The 13,999-nt window shown below is 41.0% G+C and overlaps 1 protein-coding gene across 4 annotated transcripts in view; it reads right to left on the reverse strand.

The window, feature by feature from the left end:
• LOC138197144 (galactosylgalactosylxylosylprotein 3-beta-glucuronosyltransferase 1) overlaps positions 1-13,999 on the reverse strand; it is a 77,374-nt gene that overhangs the window by 22,318 nt on the left and 41,057 nt on the right. The gene's annotated exons all lie outside the window — the stretch shown is intronic.

A 13,999-nucleotide genomic window follows, 5' to 3' on the forward strand; every position in this document is an offset into this window, starting at 1 on the left:
AACGCTGCTTCTATGGAGGATTATGCTTCACTCAGCCAGCGATGTCTGCACGCTGCATCAGCACCACAACCTGACGGCGGAAGAGTACATTTTCAGGGGCTTTGTGAGAGAAAATCATATAAACTGCAAATGTGTAGGTTTTGGGGAGTGAGCAGCAGGAGTCCCGGAATCATTTTACCGACACACTGTTGTCTGAAAAAAAGGCAAATTGCCCGTGACCCAGTAATGTAGTGGGGGAGGTTTGTGTTTGATGGGCACACAATTCCAAAACAATCTATTTTCAGGTAGCCCTGACTCGTTGCCCATTTTCTCAACCTGCTGGATCATATATCTGAGGGTGGGAAAAGAAATAAACGACGATAAACAATCTTCATGGGTTAGTGCAACTTGCGCTGTTTGCTTTTTATGACGGCGACAAGCAAGTACTGTAGTGGCAAAATAAATAAATCTAAACAAAAAAAACAACAGAGAGGCTTTAAAGTTGCCGCCGGGTACTGTCACGTCATGTCTGCAAAAGCTCGCAATGACAGTGTTGTCGCCCTGATGTCTGTAGAACACACTCCCCTCTTCTACGCATTGCAATGGTGGCGCTACAAACAGAAGGAAACATAGTAAAGTTCAACAACCTGCCAAAATCTCAGACCCTTCAACAGGCCAATGCGGCATCTCGGTGCTAAACACTTTAGAAAAGAAAATGTTTGGAAAAACAAAACGGCGTGGCAAGCGCCGCCAGCTGAAGGGAACTGGAACTCGTAACGCTGTTGTGTGAAGAATATGCAGAACGGAAAATGGGTGTTTTGTGTTATGAATGCATTCATTAAAAGTCCTGATTTCCTCTTTGGCACCGAGTTGTTTACACATTTGAGCTGAGTTTGGCCAAGCACAAGGAATATTTAACTAGAAATTATGTCTTTGCATTTTTAGCTATGCTAAATACAAATCCCCTTAAGCGTCAGAGTTTTTTTTTTTTCATCTGGACTACTTTTTCACTTCCTCTGACCCATATGAACAGTTGGTGTGCTGATCCAGTCCAGTTTTAATACACTGCCAGTTAAGGGAAAACATGGTACAGGAAGAGAGAGGTGATGTGATGTATTTATTGCTCATTACTTATTTTGAAAGGCTAATCTCCAACAGTATAGCACTGCTGCCTGCGTGAGTAGTGATGGCTGCATGTGTTTACTGCTCACACTGTGGCCACAGCTGTGGTTGTATATTGCTATAGATATGTTTTTTTCTGCACTTCTGTTTGAACCTGCAGTGTCTCTGACAGATGTGTTATCAACTCACTACAGGAGCTCAGGAATACAGTTTCTTTAGTACAACACACACACACACACACACACACACACACACACACACACAACCCCTTTCATGTAGTTACTGTTACACCAGGTAACTATTGTGCTCCTGCACCATGTTGATTGCTCCACCAGTTTGATCCAGACTGAAATATTTCTGTTCACTATTTTCTAGATTACCAATACATTTTTAACATCACGGTACTCGAGGATGAATTTATCCTATCTCCGATCCCCTGATTCCTCTAGCATCAGATTGACATGTTGTTTTGAGAAATATGTCAATAATTGTTGGGCGTCTTGAATTTGGTGCGCTCGTGCTTCTTTCGGAGTAAACTTTAACTTTTGGAAATCTTTTGGTAAGTTTAGTTGGTCCAGTACTTGAGTTTATGTCCAAATACCTGCAAAACTAATGACACTCCAATCAACTTCCGCTGTAACTCCTGTTTAGCACAAATTAGCTAAAGATAGCTTGCGAACACGTTACGCTTAGATTGTGAACACCATACCTGTTCAACATGAGCATGTTAGCGTTGTTCTGATGTGTTACAATGCTAGTGTTGGCATTGGGAGGCGACTGTGGCTCAGGTGGGTGAGCGGATTGTCAACTAATCGTAAGGTTCAATCTCCAGGTTTTCTAATGACAGTAGTCATTAGATAATAAGAAATTGAATCGTTTTTGCAGCTATTGTCTTCTCTTCTCTTGTTTTTACTGGTGCCTGGTAGTAACGTATTACCACCGCCAATAGGTGGCAATGATGCACCTAAAAGCTATTTGCCAATAGAAGAAGAATAGAAAGCAGACGTTACTACCAGGCTCCGTTAAAACGGGTGTGGCGCTGTGAGATTAGATGCCACGGTACAGCAGAAATGGATAATAGGAATAGTTCTAAGTGAATATCTAACAGTATTTTTGCTTGAAATGCCCATCCCTAGTTGAAAAACCCCAGCCCATATATGAATAAGCACAGCAGTTTACATTTATGCCTTTTTTTTTTTTATCATTACTAATGGAGAACTTTCTTGCATGTCTGTACAACAGAAAGCAGCAAATTGGCAACACCAAAAGATAACTGTGTAAAATGGGTTGGTAATGAGGCCTCGCATGTGGACCCCCACACACGAGCACCCGGGTGGCCTGTTTGCTTCCGTGGCACCTGAACTGTGTGATGTAGCAAGAACAGAGAAAGGGAGTCCCACACCGCAGACAATGAAGCTTGACAGCCTTTCACATCAGCCGGAGTTAACCAGCTGTGAAGGGAACACCTGCCGCTGATTAATAAAGAATCACAGCAACAACGGCACGTGTGGAAATTGTTGTACTGATTGTTGAAATAACACCATTAACCCCAAAAGGTGAAACACGGAGGTTTCTCTGGTGGGTTTATGTGTGTTACGGAGAATTATACAGCATGAGATATATCTCTAATGTTATCAGAATGTCTGTCTTTATGACCATTGGTTTTATAACCGTGATTACGACAGTAGTCGTGGATGTGCTTCCCATATTGTTGCAGTATAAAAAAAAAAGCTTATTGAAACGGGTTTAAACGCATTACTGCGGTAATGATGGATAATTTATTCCTCTGGCCCTCACAGTGAGGAGTATATAAGAGGCGTCAGGTCAGCGCTGCTGGCTCACAAATTCTCCCTCTTTCTTCTCCCTCTTCACCCTCTCTCCCTTGGATTTGTAAAGCGGAGTCTTCAAAGACGAAGCGGGGGCAACTTTCCAAGTTTGTAATCGGTCTGCCTCTGACTTCTGAGCTCCGCCGGCCCCGAACATCTCCTATTTCCCGAGGAGCAATAATAACATCATCTTTTCCTTGCTTGCTTTGCCGTGGCATCATTTTGATGTACTCTGCAGTCGGCAGGGAAGAGAGGCTCTCGGGAGATAGTGTGTCCCGGTATGTCCAATTGCTCGCTTTTGTTGTGAATTCATTGGTCTCTGACCAACTGGGGAAAGCCCAGAACAGTTCTTAGAGATATCTGGGGAACCTTAGAAGACAAGTCGCCGCGATAAATCATTATTGATGTCACTGTCACAGCCCCCCAAAACACAACTTCGCCTAGAGGTGTCATTAACGGAGAATTTTGAATCTGCGGGCATTGATTCAAACAAGCTTAGTTTCTTTTAAAGAACAGTAAGTCGAGAGACGGTGATCTGCCTTGGCTTTCTATGATGTCTAGCATGAATGTTGTTGGATGGTTTCTTATTTTGTCCGTTTTAATTGTTTATTTCTACTTCTTTGTTGTAGCCTGCAGAAAGTTATTAGTTACTTTTAGATAAAACAAAACATTTATCATAGTTACATCATGTCTATATTTAACATACAGTGTCTGATAGCAGGAGGAGAATGCATTTCCTGTCTTACTTGAAAGACCAGGGAGGTAGTCTGTTCAGGAGAGTATTTTATTCTCCATGTTGTTCCTGTGTTTAACTTCCTGTCTGACTGATCTGCTGTGTGCAGCTTGACGAAGCAGACTCGGTGTGTATTTTTAGCAGATGAAAGAGCTGCTTCTGGTGGCACGTCAGGTGGAATCTAAAACTTTGTGTTGAATGGCAGAGATCAGCTCTGGTGGCCATGTCCCATCTGGGTTTGGTGGAATCCAGCCGTATGTAAGGAAATGGCATTATTTTAATATTGATCAAAATCTTCAAATATTAAATCTTCTAATGTTATAATATTGATATCTAAACAAATTCATTTGTAGTAAATGTGGGACTGTGAGAAACAGTTTTTCGATCCGTCCGTATGTCATATGGTGGACTGACATGAAAGAAATTGAAGTTGAAATGTGAGTACAAAATAAATATGCCACCAGGTTGTAGTCTAAATAATATCAGGTTGATAGGAACTCCTCCTTTTCTTGTCATAGTCATCGCAAACTATGGCTCTATAAATACATGTGCCACAGAAGCTGTAAGAGGAGAAGAGGGGAGGGGAGCTGCTCGGGAGACACAGAGTTCTTTCACCGAGTCCTTTGGCAGTGGAAGAAAAAATCTCTCTCTCTCTCTCTCTCTCTCTCTCTCTCTCTCTCTCTCTCTCTCTCTCTACCAGGATCTTTTCTGTGTTGTTATGGCGACATTCATCATTGGCCGCAGGAAATTGATTCACGTTTGTCAAGGCGTCAGTTTGTGTACTCGTGTTCAAACAACTTGAGTCCCTCACATTCTTAAAAATACAAATTGGTGTTTTATTAAAATTATTATTAATAGATGTTTCAGCAAAATAAATAAATATGGTTGTAAAAAAAAAATATATTGAAATCAATAAATGCTACAATGAATAATTGTATTAAGAACAGGGCAGCTGTGATTTGTGTCCCTCACTGGGATCACCTCGCATCCAGTCAATAAATCATTTCTCAGTTATATAATGTTTTCAAAACGAGGCTGAAATGGCTGTTTTACTGATATGACTGTATATTTTAATGATACTTAGGTATTCCTTTTTTAATCATTTAAAAAAAACCTTCCTTAATAATGAACAGGCAGTGATGTTCAATAAGCCAGTCTCATTTGCTTTGACTGACAGATTGATTCATTTATAAAGTTATTAAGGCATTTGTTTATTTCATCATTTAGTCCTTTAATTAGGCTTTTTTTTAATATATCAATTTCACCGACTTGGCATTTTATATCATACAGCATGCCATTGCAACCTATTAATTCCTCCCCTCTTCAAAGCTGAAGCTAAATACAGTGCAGAGTAGCTTGATAAGTCCGTTAGTATAATTGTATTGTTTGTAGATGATCCTCCAAGAGCAGCAACTCGCACAAGATGGCTGAGATATAAAATGGGTTCAGCCTACTTTTTATTTCCTATTTCTGAACTCATTAATCTTTTGTACATAACAAGTATTTGTACTGGAAAGGGATACCGCACATCAGTACTCCTCTCTCTCTCTCTGAAAATAGACAAAAACAATAAATGGTGCATGCATACAGTATTTAATAACTCTAGCTATATCTATGTAGGCTCAATTTATCTGTTTCTTTTTTCTACTCAGACACAGAGACTGCAATCATCTTGTGCTTTAAAGACCAGTGTGCAGAAGCTTGTGTCAATCTTCTGTCTTTTCCTCACAAACTAATTAAACTCACTTCGGGGCAGAGGGGGAATTGATGACATATTTCACAATGCTCATTTGAAATCTAGCGCAAAGTTGGCAATTATTTCTCTCCTTAAAATGTGAACAAGAGTATTTCAAGTTCTTCAAGTTAAAATGGCATAAAACGATCAAGGATTTTCAAGCGGCTGGCTCGGAAGTAGGATTTCCTCTGCTTAAATTATGCAAATGATAAGACATTTTAGATTTGCTTGCTCGTGATAGCTATGCTACCATTCGTATTCTGGGTTGTGGTTCACTAAGAGGTCACCATCCCTGTAGTTTTGTGTTACTTGTGCCATCAATCCAATTCACACCTGTCATGCAGTGAGTCTCTTTTAAATTCGATCCTGTGCGCATGAAAAATGTGACTGCAGTGAGTGAAGCTAATAATAGCAAAACAGCGACAGCAGCTACTGTTTGAATACTGTGGTTGCCTGTGAGAGGAAAAAGCTCCGGGGTTTTCAATTGACAGTTTAATTTCTAACAAACTGGAGCTGATTGCACAATCTTAACTCGTGCAGCGACAAGTGATGGAAAAAGCGTGATTAGAAGGTTCATGGTCAGAAAACCTGAAGTCAACCAGATTTCCTCTGTTTGTGAGACCAGTTACAGCCTAATCACTGTAAATGCTGTTTGATACCCAAATCAACCAGAGGATGCGGCCGTGCCGTTTCAAATGCTTGATTTAGATAAGCATGGCCCTTTTATTTTCTGAAAAACTTAAATAAGCCATTAGCTGCGAGTATTGGGCCTGATTGATGGTCCTTGTCCACGCGTGGATCGGGGCTGCCTCAGCAGTGGTTAAAGATTTAAGAGCACCAACCTCCAGGCAGGTTCTTCTGATAACTGCGGGGGACAGCCTAGCGCAGTCTGCCCCTTAAGTTATCCTGACTAATTTATGGTCTGGCTCACCCAGGCCACATTTCCACTGTTGGACCTGGGAGCACGCCGCAGCCTCTCACTGCTGGCTTAGCGGCGGTCCGCCAGGAAGGCGGAGGCTGCCACTGAGACCTGGACCCGCCACGGTGGGCCAGCACAGCCTGGCTCTGATCGGAGGGGAGTCGAGGGAGATGTCATCTCGGGGAGACCACGAGGAACAGTGAGAGTAATAATAGCATTGACTTTGCTGTGACTGCTGGAAACGGTGCCATAGATTGGACATGTTAACAGTATACACATCTGTCAAATCAAATCAACTGACTATTGACTATCTTTATGAGATAGAGTTAGATGACAATATTGAGACCAGGCAATGTTCGTACACTGTGTGACTCCAAAGCCAGCAGCTATAAAGATTGGAAACGGGTGGAAATATAGACCTAAAACATTTAGCCAGTTAGCGTCCCTTAGCATAAACAACTAGCCCCGCATGCACATAAACGGCGAGCTCTGTCCCAGAGTAACAAAATCTGCCTACCAGAACCTTTATAACTTACGATTAACACGTACACTTTGTTTGTTTAAAAAAAGAAGTGTTTAAACATGAATTTGCCATTTTACATGTGGGGCCCAAGGACTTCTTGCGTTGAAGCATGCAGCTGTAGAGCCTTGAAACTGATTCCAGACAAATATAGTCACACAACTCGCTGTAATACAGATTGACAAAAGATATTGTGTTACTAGCTGTTCTTATTCCAATATAAGCTACAGTAACAGGCTGTTTGCATTAGCTTTGAATGTATTTACAATTGAAATAACATGGGTATCTATTTTTGCATCTCGCTCTCCACCAGAAGCCAAATAAACGCATATGACAAAATGTCATCCTATTCCTTTAAACTCGCTCTTCTTATAGTTAATCATTGAAAATTATTGCTGCACACCACCAACAACATTAATTAACTTTAATTTATTGTGATCTTGTATGCTAATAATATCCTAAGGCACTTTCTTGGTGTTGCAACAGAGAAATAACAAATTCACGGCTTTTGCAGATGCTTCCTCACAGCTGCCTTTAGAGATTCAGTTATATTATAAATAATGTTGCTGGACCTCAACATGACAAATGGTATCAATCATGACGGGAACTTTTGTTGGCCCTAAATCAATACATTACAACCTTTGGATCGTCTTCAGGAATGATTCATGAACGTGGACCTCAGCGGTTCCTAACAATAAAATGAACAGCACAGCATTTGTCTCATTAAAATCGTTTTTGGTGTTCAGAGCAAGGCATTGATTTCAACTACATGGGACATGTCTCACACTGCGAACGGGCTTATTATGTCTCAGCATAAGGTCAAAGGTTGGCAGAGGGAGCTCCCGGATTCGTTAGCTAATTAAAGCCTGTTTCCTTAGTGGGAGTTTAGGTGTTCGACTCTCTACTGCACCTTCTTGCTCTCAGACTACAACATGCTAGATCTACTGAGCTCTGAGTTCCTTAATGAGGGTTGGACCATGGATTCCTCTGACGAAAGATTCCCCAGAGTCAAAATCCCCCAATTATATGCCCTTGTGAAGGGAAAATATATATAATTATGTATCTGATCATCTCTAATTAAACCGGGGGGGGGGGGGGGATTAGAACCAATGCAGTGACAGAGTAACTGGAAGTTTTGTTTGGGCTGCGAAATAATTGGCATAAATTCTAGAGGAAAAATTAGAAGACAAGTGAATGCTTTCCTTCAAAGCTTCTTACTACTGCTTGTTTGACTGTCAATCAGAAACATCTGGCTTCTGAAGGAGCTCTTAAATTCAAATCACAATCAAATGAACTGATTTCTATTACTGAGAAGTATTTTATACTCAGCCATGAAAAAGAAAAACTGAGATTTGACAGCAAAGAACGATTTTATAAAAAAAAATGACATATGGTGACACCAGGAGCCTCAGATTGAAGAGACTAGTGCAGAAAATGGAGCCTCTCCGTGACCAACATAAGAAATCCGAGTGGCTCTAAGGTGTCAAGTGTGCTGTCGTGTAGTGGAGCTGCATGTAAGCTGGAGGTGTCAGAAAAGTTACCGGGATAACGGGCTTGTAGCGGCTAAGCATTCATAGCGACTCTGCTTTTTGATCCTTCAATGTGAGCTTTCCCCATCACTGTGAAGCAGAATTCACCAAGCGTTTGATTGTTTTCCTGCTAATAAGCAACGTGAGCTGGGTTTAGGCCGTCATCAGACAGGGTAGTTTTCACCCACTGATGATGTCTTGTTTAAATAGTAATCCTGAAGTGCTGGAAGACGGCGCGCACGCTCAGCGAAACCTTGCCTCGGATAAGTTTCACAGATATGTCTGATGTAGAGGAAGATGAACTTGGCCTATTACAATCATGTTGTGTCCATTCCTGTTCTGTACGTAATTACATAATTAGTCAGCAAGTTGGTCTGATATCCCTTTGGCATGCTGTCATTAGCGTTGAACCTGGCAGTAAAACACGGCCCCCAGGACACTGCTAATTAGTGGAGACTCATTTGGTGATGACTGGATACATCATTGTTATTATTACCTTCCATACTTAGTGCAATCTGATTGTTAATACCTTACTCGATATATCTTATAAAGCCACAGATGATGAACTTGCACTAACGCTAAAAGAAAAATAATAATAATAATCATAATCATTTGCTGCACACTAGTTCACATTATTATCTTAAAAATCTCCACAACAGTTATAACATGTACTCCACTCTCACACAAATGGTAATTATTGAATACCATCATACAGGCACTGACATTTAAAGATCTGTGGTAAAATGTCATACAAGTAATGATGTTGAATGCATGCCGGGTAAAGTAGCAAGTCAGCATAATATCCAGCTTAATAGTAAAAACAAGGCACCTTTGACATTTCAACCTGACCCTTCAAATCATCGCCTAGTACTTACTGTAATTATTTGTCCTTCCGCTGTGCTTGCATTCAGCTATGCAGTTGCATTCAAAGAGCATCCCGGGGCAGAGAAAGATGACACCGACAGAACAGTGTTGACACAGCGACGGTGTCTGCTGATGCTACATTACAGAGGTGCCACTGACTCAACGGAGCGATGACTTTGCCGAGATAAAGAGAACGGAGGCGACCGACGGCGCGTCTTCAGACAACACTGCCACCAAATCCGTAGGCAGGATTTTCAGTTTCATGGTTGCTGTGCAAGCATCCGTGAAGACAATCATTTATTGTGCCATGGCACTAAATGAAATGAGGGACTCCAAATGCACCAAACTGAGTGTAGCGATTTCTTTAACATGTTCTTACTTGACAACTCGCGGGGCCAATGTGAGTGTCTCGGCTAGTTTCAGACCGACACAGTTGTCTTTTTCTACCCTAGCGCTGACGTTGTTTAAATAGCAAATGTGCTTGCACCCTTCTGAGTGTCCATCGTTGTGCTGCGCTCAATATCAGGTGTGGTCAGGTACAATGTTATCTTGAGGCATCAAAAATCAATTGTGCGACTGACCAACATCGCACATGGTCTTAGTTCAACGGTGAAGTATGTTATTATTATTTTAAAGGTGGATGAAGATAGTAATATGTGCCTACTGCCTACATAGGCGGGTGGAAAATCCCTGTACACTCTGCTTGTCACACACACGGGGGCACGCAGCAGCACAGAAACATGCAAACGATTAAAAATACAAACATTCCAACTATTATTGTGTACATCAATCTCCACACAAGCAGAATTGTTTTGTCTGCAGAGAAGCTTTCTCTCCTGCTACTTGGCAAATCCACCGTTATAATAGCAGCATGCCAAGTTGGACACACTGATTGGTTCAATTCATGTTATGCCCAAAACACACCTGATTCATTTATAGACTAAGTACAACCCTGTGAACCATGCACCTTAGTCTGCGCTCAGATTATCCACCCTTTAATTAGCAGAGGTGGTTTGGGCACCCCCCCTAAATGCACATATGCTATGCACTTTAGAGTGTGCATTTATATACAGTAGTTAAACTACAGCCCATAGAGTCTCTAGCCATGCAGGAGACTCATTAGCTCAAAACACAATGGTATTTTGAGCTAAATGCAACTATTAGTATGCTGGCAAAAAGAATGCTAAAGAAACACGCTCACTTTCTTAGCTAAGAAAATTGATAATAACGCCTGTGTCTGTCCAGAAAATATGCAGCTGCAACCATAGAGATAGGAGGCTTAGCTTAGCACAGAGACTAGAAACACTTCTATGTAAAACTGCAACTTCTTGGTATCCATTACAGTATTTATACACATTTTTAACAAATAGATATAAAGTGTAAGTGCTGACAAAAATGAGAGTGGAATCAATCTTATCCTTTAACTCTTGGCACATTTTCTAAAGTGGCAAACTACTCCTTTTATATTGCTTACATTTTTAAACTTTACAATATTTGGCAAGCAGGAAGATTTTCCACTTTTCACAATCTTTGTACCATTGCCGCACTGTATATCTCTGCCATATACTTTATTGCTATATTCCGTTGAGAACTCCAACAGCCATCATAATGTTACTTTTAGTTTAGTTTTGACACATGCGAGGTCAGTCATTGCACCCGTGGTGACATAGACACACACATCACAGCCAGCACGGATTTCCTCCCTTCCTAAAGGTGATCAATAGCCTGAGGATGAAGGAAACCCTATTGTATCTCAGTCACTGGACTGAACCATAGGATCCCAATGAGGAGGTGGCTGAAGAATAGCCGACGTGGGTCGGCCCAGTGTCTATAATGAGCCCCCTCGGGGCCTCCACATTATATGTGGAAATGGTTCCAATTAGGCCATCCAGCTGTAAAGTCCCAGGGGAGTGTCCGTTGGACAGTAACAAAGTTAGAGGGGAGCTTATGGATCGGACTGAGCTGCAATCAGGTGCCATTTGATCTGCATTCAGTCTCTGTTCTCAGCCTGCGCCTGCTTGCACTGCTTAAAATCTGCTGATTGCACAAATCAAAGGCAATTTTTTCCTCAGGAAGTCATTCCATTCTGAAGACCAATATTACTGCACGGTGAATTCTCCAAACTCATGCTGAGGCACAATAATACTGTTTTGCTTTCATTACTTGCCGTCAGATACTGATACATGTTAACTGCGTGAGTACCGTCTCAATCAGCCTTCAGATTGTTATGATTATCATAATAATTATATGTTTTGATGATCAGAAACATGATCACTTTCACTACTAAAATGATAATCTGAGCTGATTAATATAAAATGTAATATTTCTGACGTCTTGGAGTTGACACATCATAATGAGTTTGATGAATACCTACAGAAGTCTCACGGGCCTTTTGACCATTAAAAAGGATTTACACATGGATAGATGGAGTAACTATTAAGCCAGAGGAGAAAGGTCTTTGGTGTCACACAATCATTCATCGCGCTGTACTCCTGCAATAGTGTCAAATGTTTACATGAATTATGTGATTCATCACAGTCCTGGCAGTGTTTGAGCTGTCTAGGATGTTTTCAACCTATGTTGACTTTATACTCATTATGTTCCTGCACAGTTTAGTTTCCAGTGTTTACGCACTAACAGTCTTTGTCACAAAATGTCTTAACATTGAATTTGTTTGCAGAGATAAGAGAATGTCTCAAATGCAATAAATCACTTTCGGAACAAAAATACTATTGCGGTGACAGTGCTTTAACAAAAAGCATCATATTCTCTTCAAAAAACAAAACACTTTAATGTGATTTGTAGTAGGATGTGCTTTCCTTGGCGCCCTCTTGCTCAGTCTGTCTTGGGCATTTAGAGGCGTTGGTGAGCAAAGAAATGACCCTTTTCCCCTGTAGTGCTGTTGAATTATGGAACGACCTCTGGTCGAGCATCGGAGAGGATTTTCAAAGGCTCACTATTGATTAGCCTCTCTGTCCAATTCAGACTGCCAAAGATAGATTTTTATGCAGCTCCGAGTCGAGGCAGAGCGAAGGACTCGAGGCACACTCACACATACAGCACATCCCTGCACTCGGATGGTAATCCTACAAGAGGAAGCAGCTTCACACAGTTTCTCTCTGCAAATTGCTTTAGTAACTCTGTGAGTGTTTTGTCTGTGTCTCTACCTCAACCACTACACAAACCGAACGAGTGTGTGTGTGTGTGGTGTGTGTGTGTGTGTGTGTGCGTTTGTTTTGTCATGGTTGGGAAACTCAGAACATTTAAATGTCGCTGTTCATTATCAACCTCACTGCTTTGATTGTGTTTTGCGATAAAGTCAGAGAACAACTATTAATCTTCATGTATCCATTTGTTTGTTTCTTGGTTTGTGCATCCACTCTGAAATATGAATTTGATGACTCTGGGAAAAAAAAAATTATGCTTTTCAGGAATATTTTCGAAAATGCACTGATTGATCCCAACAGGGGGGCAGTACCAGCACAGACAAAAAGGGTGTTTTTGCTTGGCTCTGATTCATTGGAGATCACGGTCCATTTTCACAACGATTTGCCATGAATTCTGGATAAATGAAGACTCGTTTTAGCAAAAAAAAAAAAAAAAAAAAACATAACTGACTGCTAAACTGCATCAGTGGTTGATTTCTGGAAGATATTTTATTGTGAAAATTTGCTGAATATTGTAACGATAGAAAAAGCTTCCAGCACATTAACATTTCAGCACAGTGTAGATACTGTAGCAGAATTCAGATGCCGTACTATCTTAATGTGGCGGGGGACTTCTGCTAACTCATCAGGGAGGATCCTGGTAGATAAGGCGCAAAAAAAACAACCAAAGATGTCCTCCCTGCTGCACATTTCCAACCGTTTGCTGCACTCCCCAAAAGCTCTTACCTTTCTTATTGCTTGCTCCACAACATTGTTCGAACACCACAAATTATGAGCTATGTTTACTTTTTTTTTCTTTTTTTTTCTATTCAGCAGGTGTCTCTGGCTGTTACCATGGAGACATTACTCTTCGTTTGCCCTGCGGATTGAGTGGATACGTTTTTAGGCTTAAAACAAGTCAGCCTTTTCTTTTGTGATACTGTCAATCTCGCGTTAGACTAATTTTAGGAGGAAAAATGAGACTAGATTAACACCACAGACCGGTCTGAAATCTTTTTGTGAAACTGGCCCCAGGATTTGTGGAGCTGCAGTATTTTTAGAACCGAAGCTGGGAAGTGCTCATAACAGGGATGTCACGAGAAATGATACTTCAGTACCAAGTCATCAACAAAATTCATACTTTTTGGGTTATTTTGGATTTCAGTGACAAACTATTTTGCTTTGGAATTGTTGCTCTTCTGCAATAGACACTATTCCACTTTGGGCCCCCCGTTTTTGTGTCTGATTTTCCGTTTTTCAGCTGTTCTGGAAAAACTGATTTGTTTTTGTTTACCTACCAAAATCTTTTTCTAATCTAAATTGAAATTGTCAGCTCATTTGAAAGTACAAAGTACAATGCCTCGTTTCCGTATCTTCTTAGATAAGGTGCTTTGAGTCAGAGTGAGGTGCGCCATTATTTAATCCTCACACTTCAATGACTGGTCCAACTTTCATCTGCCAGGTTCAGTGTAGACACATTGGTCAAACGCCAGGCTAGAAAACAGAGGAATATAAGACCGCCTTTAAGGGGTTTGTAAGGGCTGTACAGCTGCAGGTTAAGACAATGTTGGCATATCCTTTTTGCTTCCCAATGGAGATGGTGCAAATCCGGGATGGTTGTGCTTT

This window comes from Embiotoca jacksoni, unplaced genomic scaffold, assembly GCF_022577435.1.
Source record: "Embiotoca jacksoni isolate LCO1_2020_lvr unplaced genomic scaffold, fEmbJac1.0.p SCAF_14, whole genome shotgun sequence".
Lineage (NCBI taxonomy): Eukaryota > Metazoa > Chordata > Actinopteri > Embiotocidae > Embiotoca > Embiotoca jacksoni.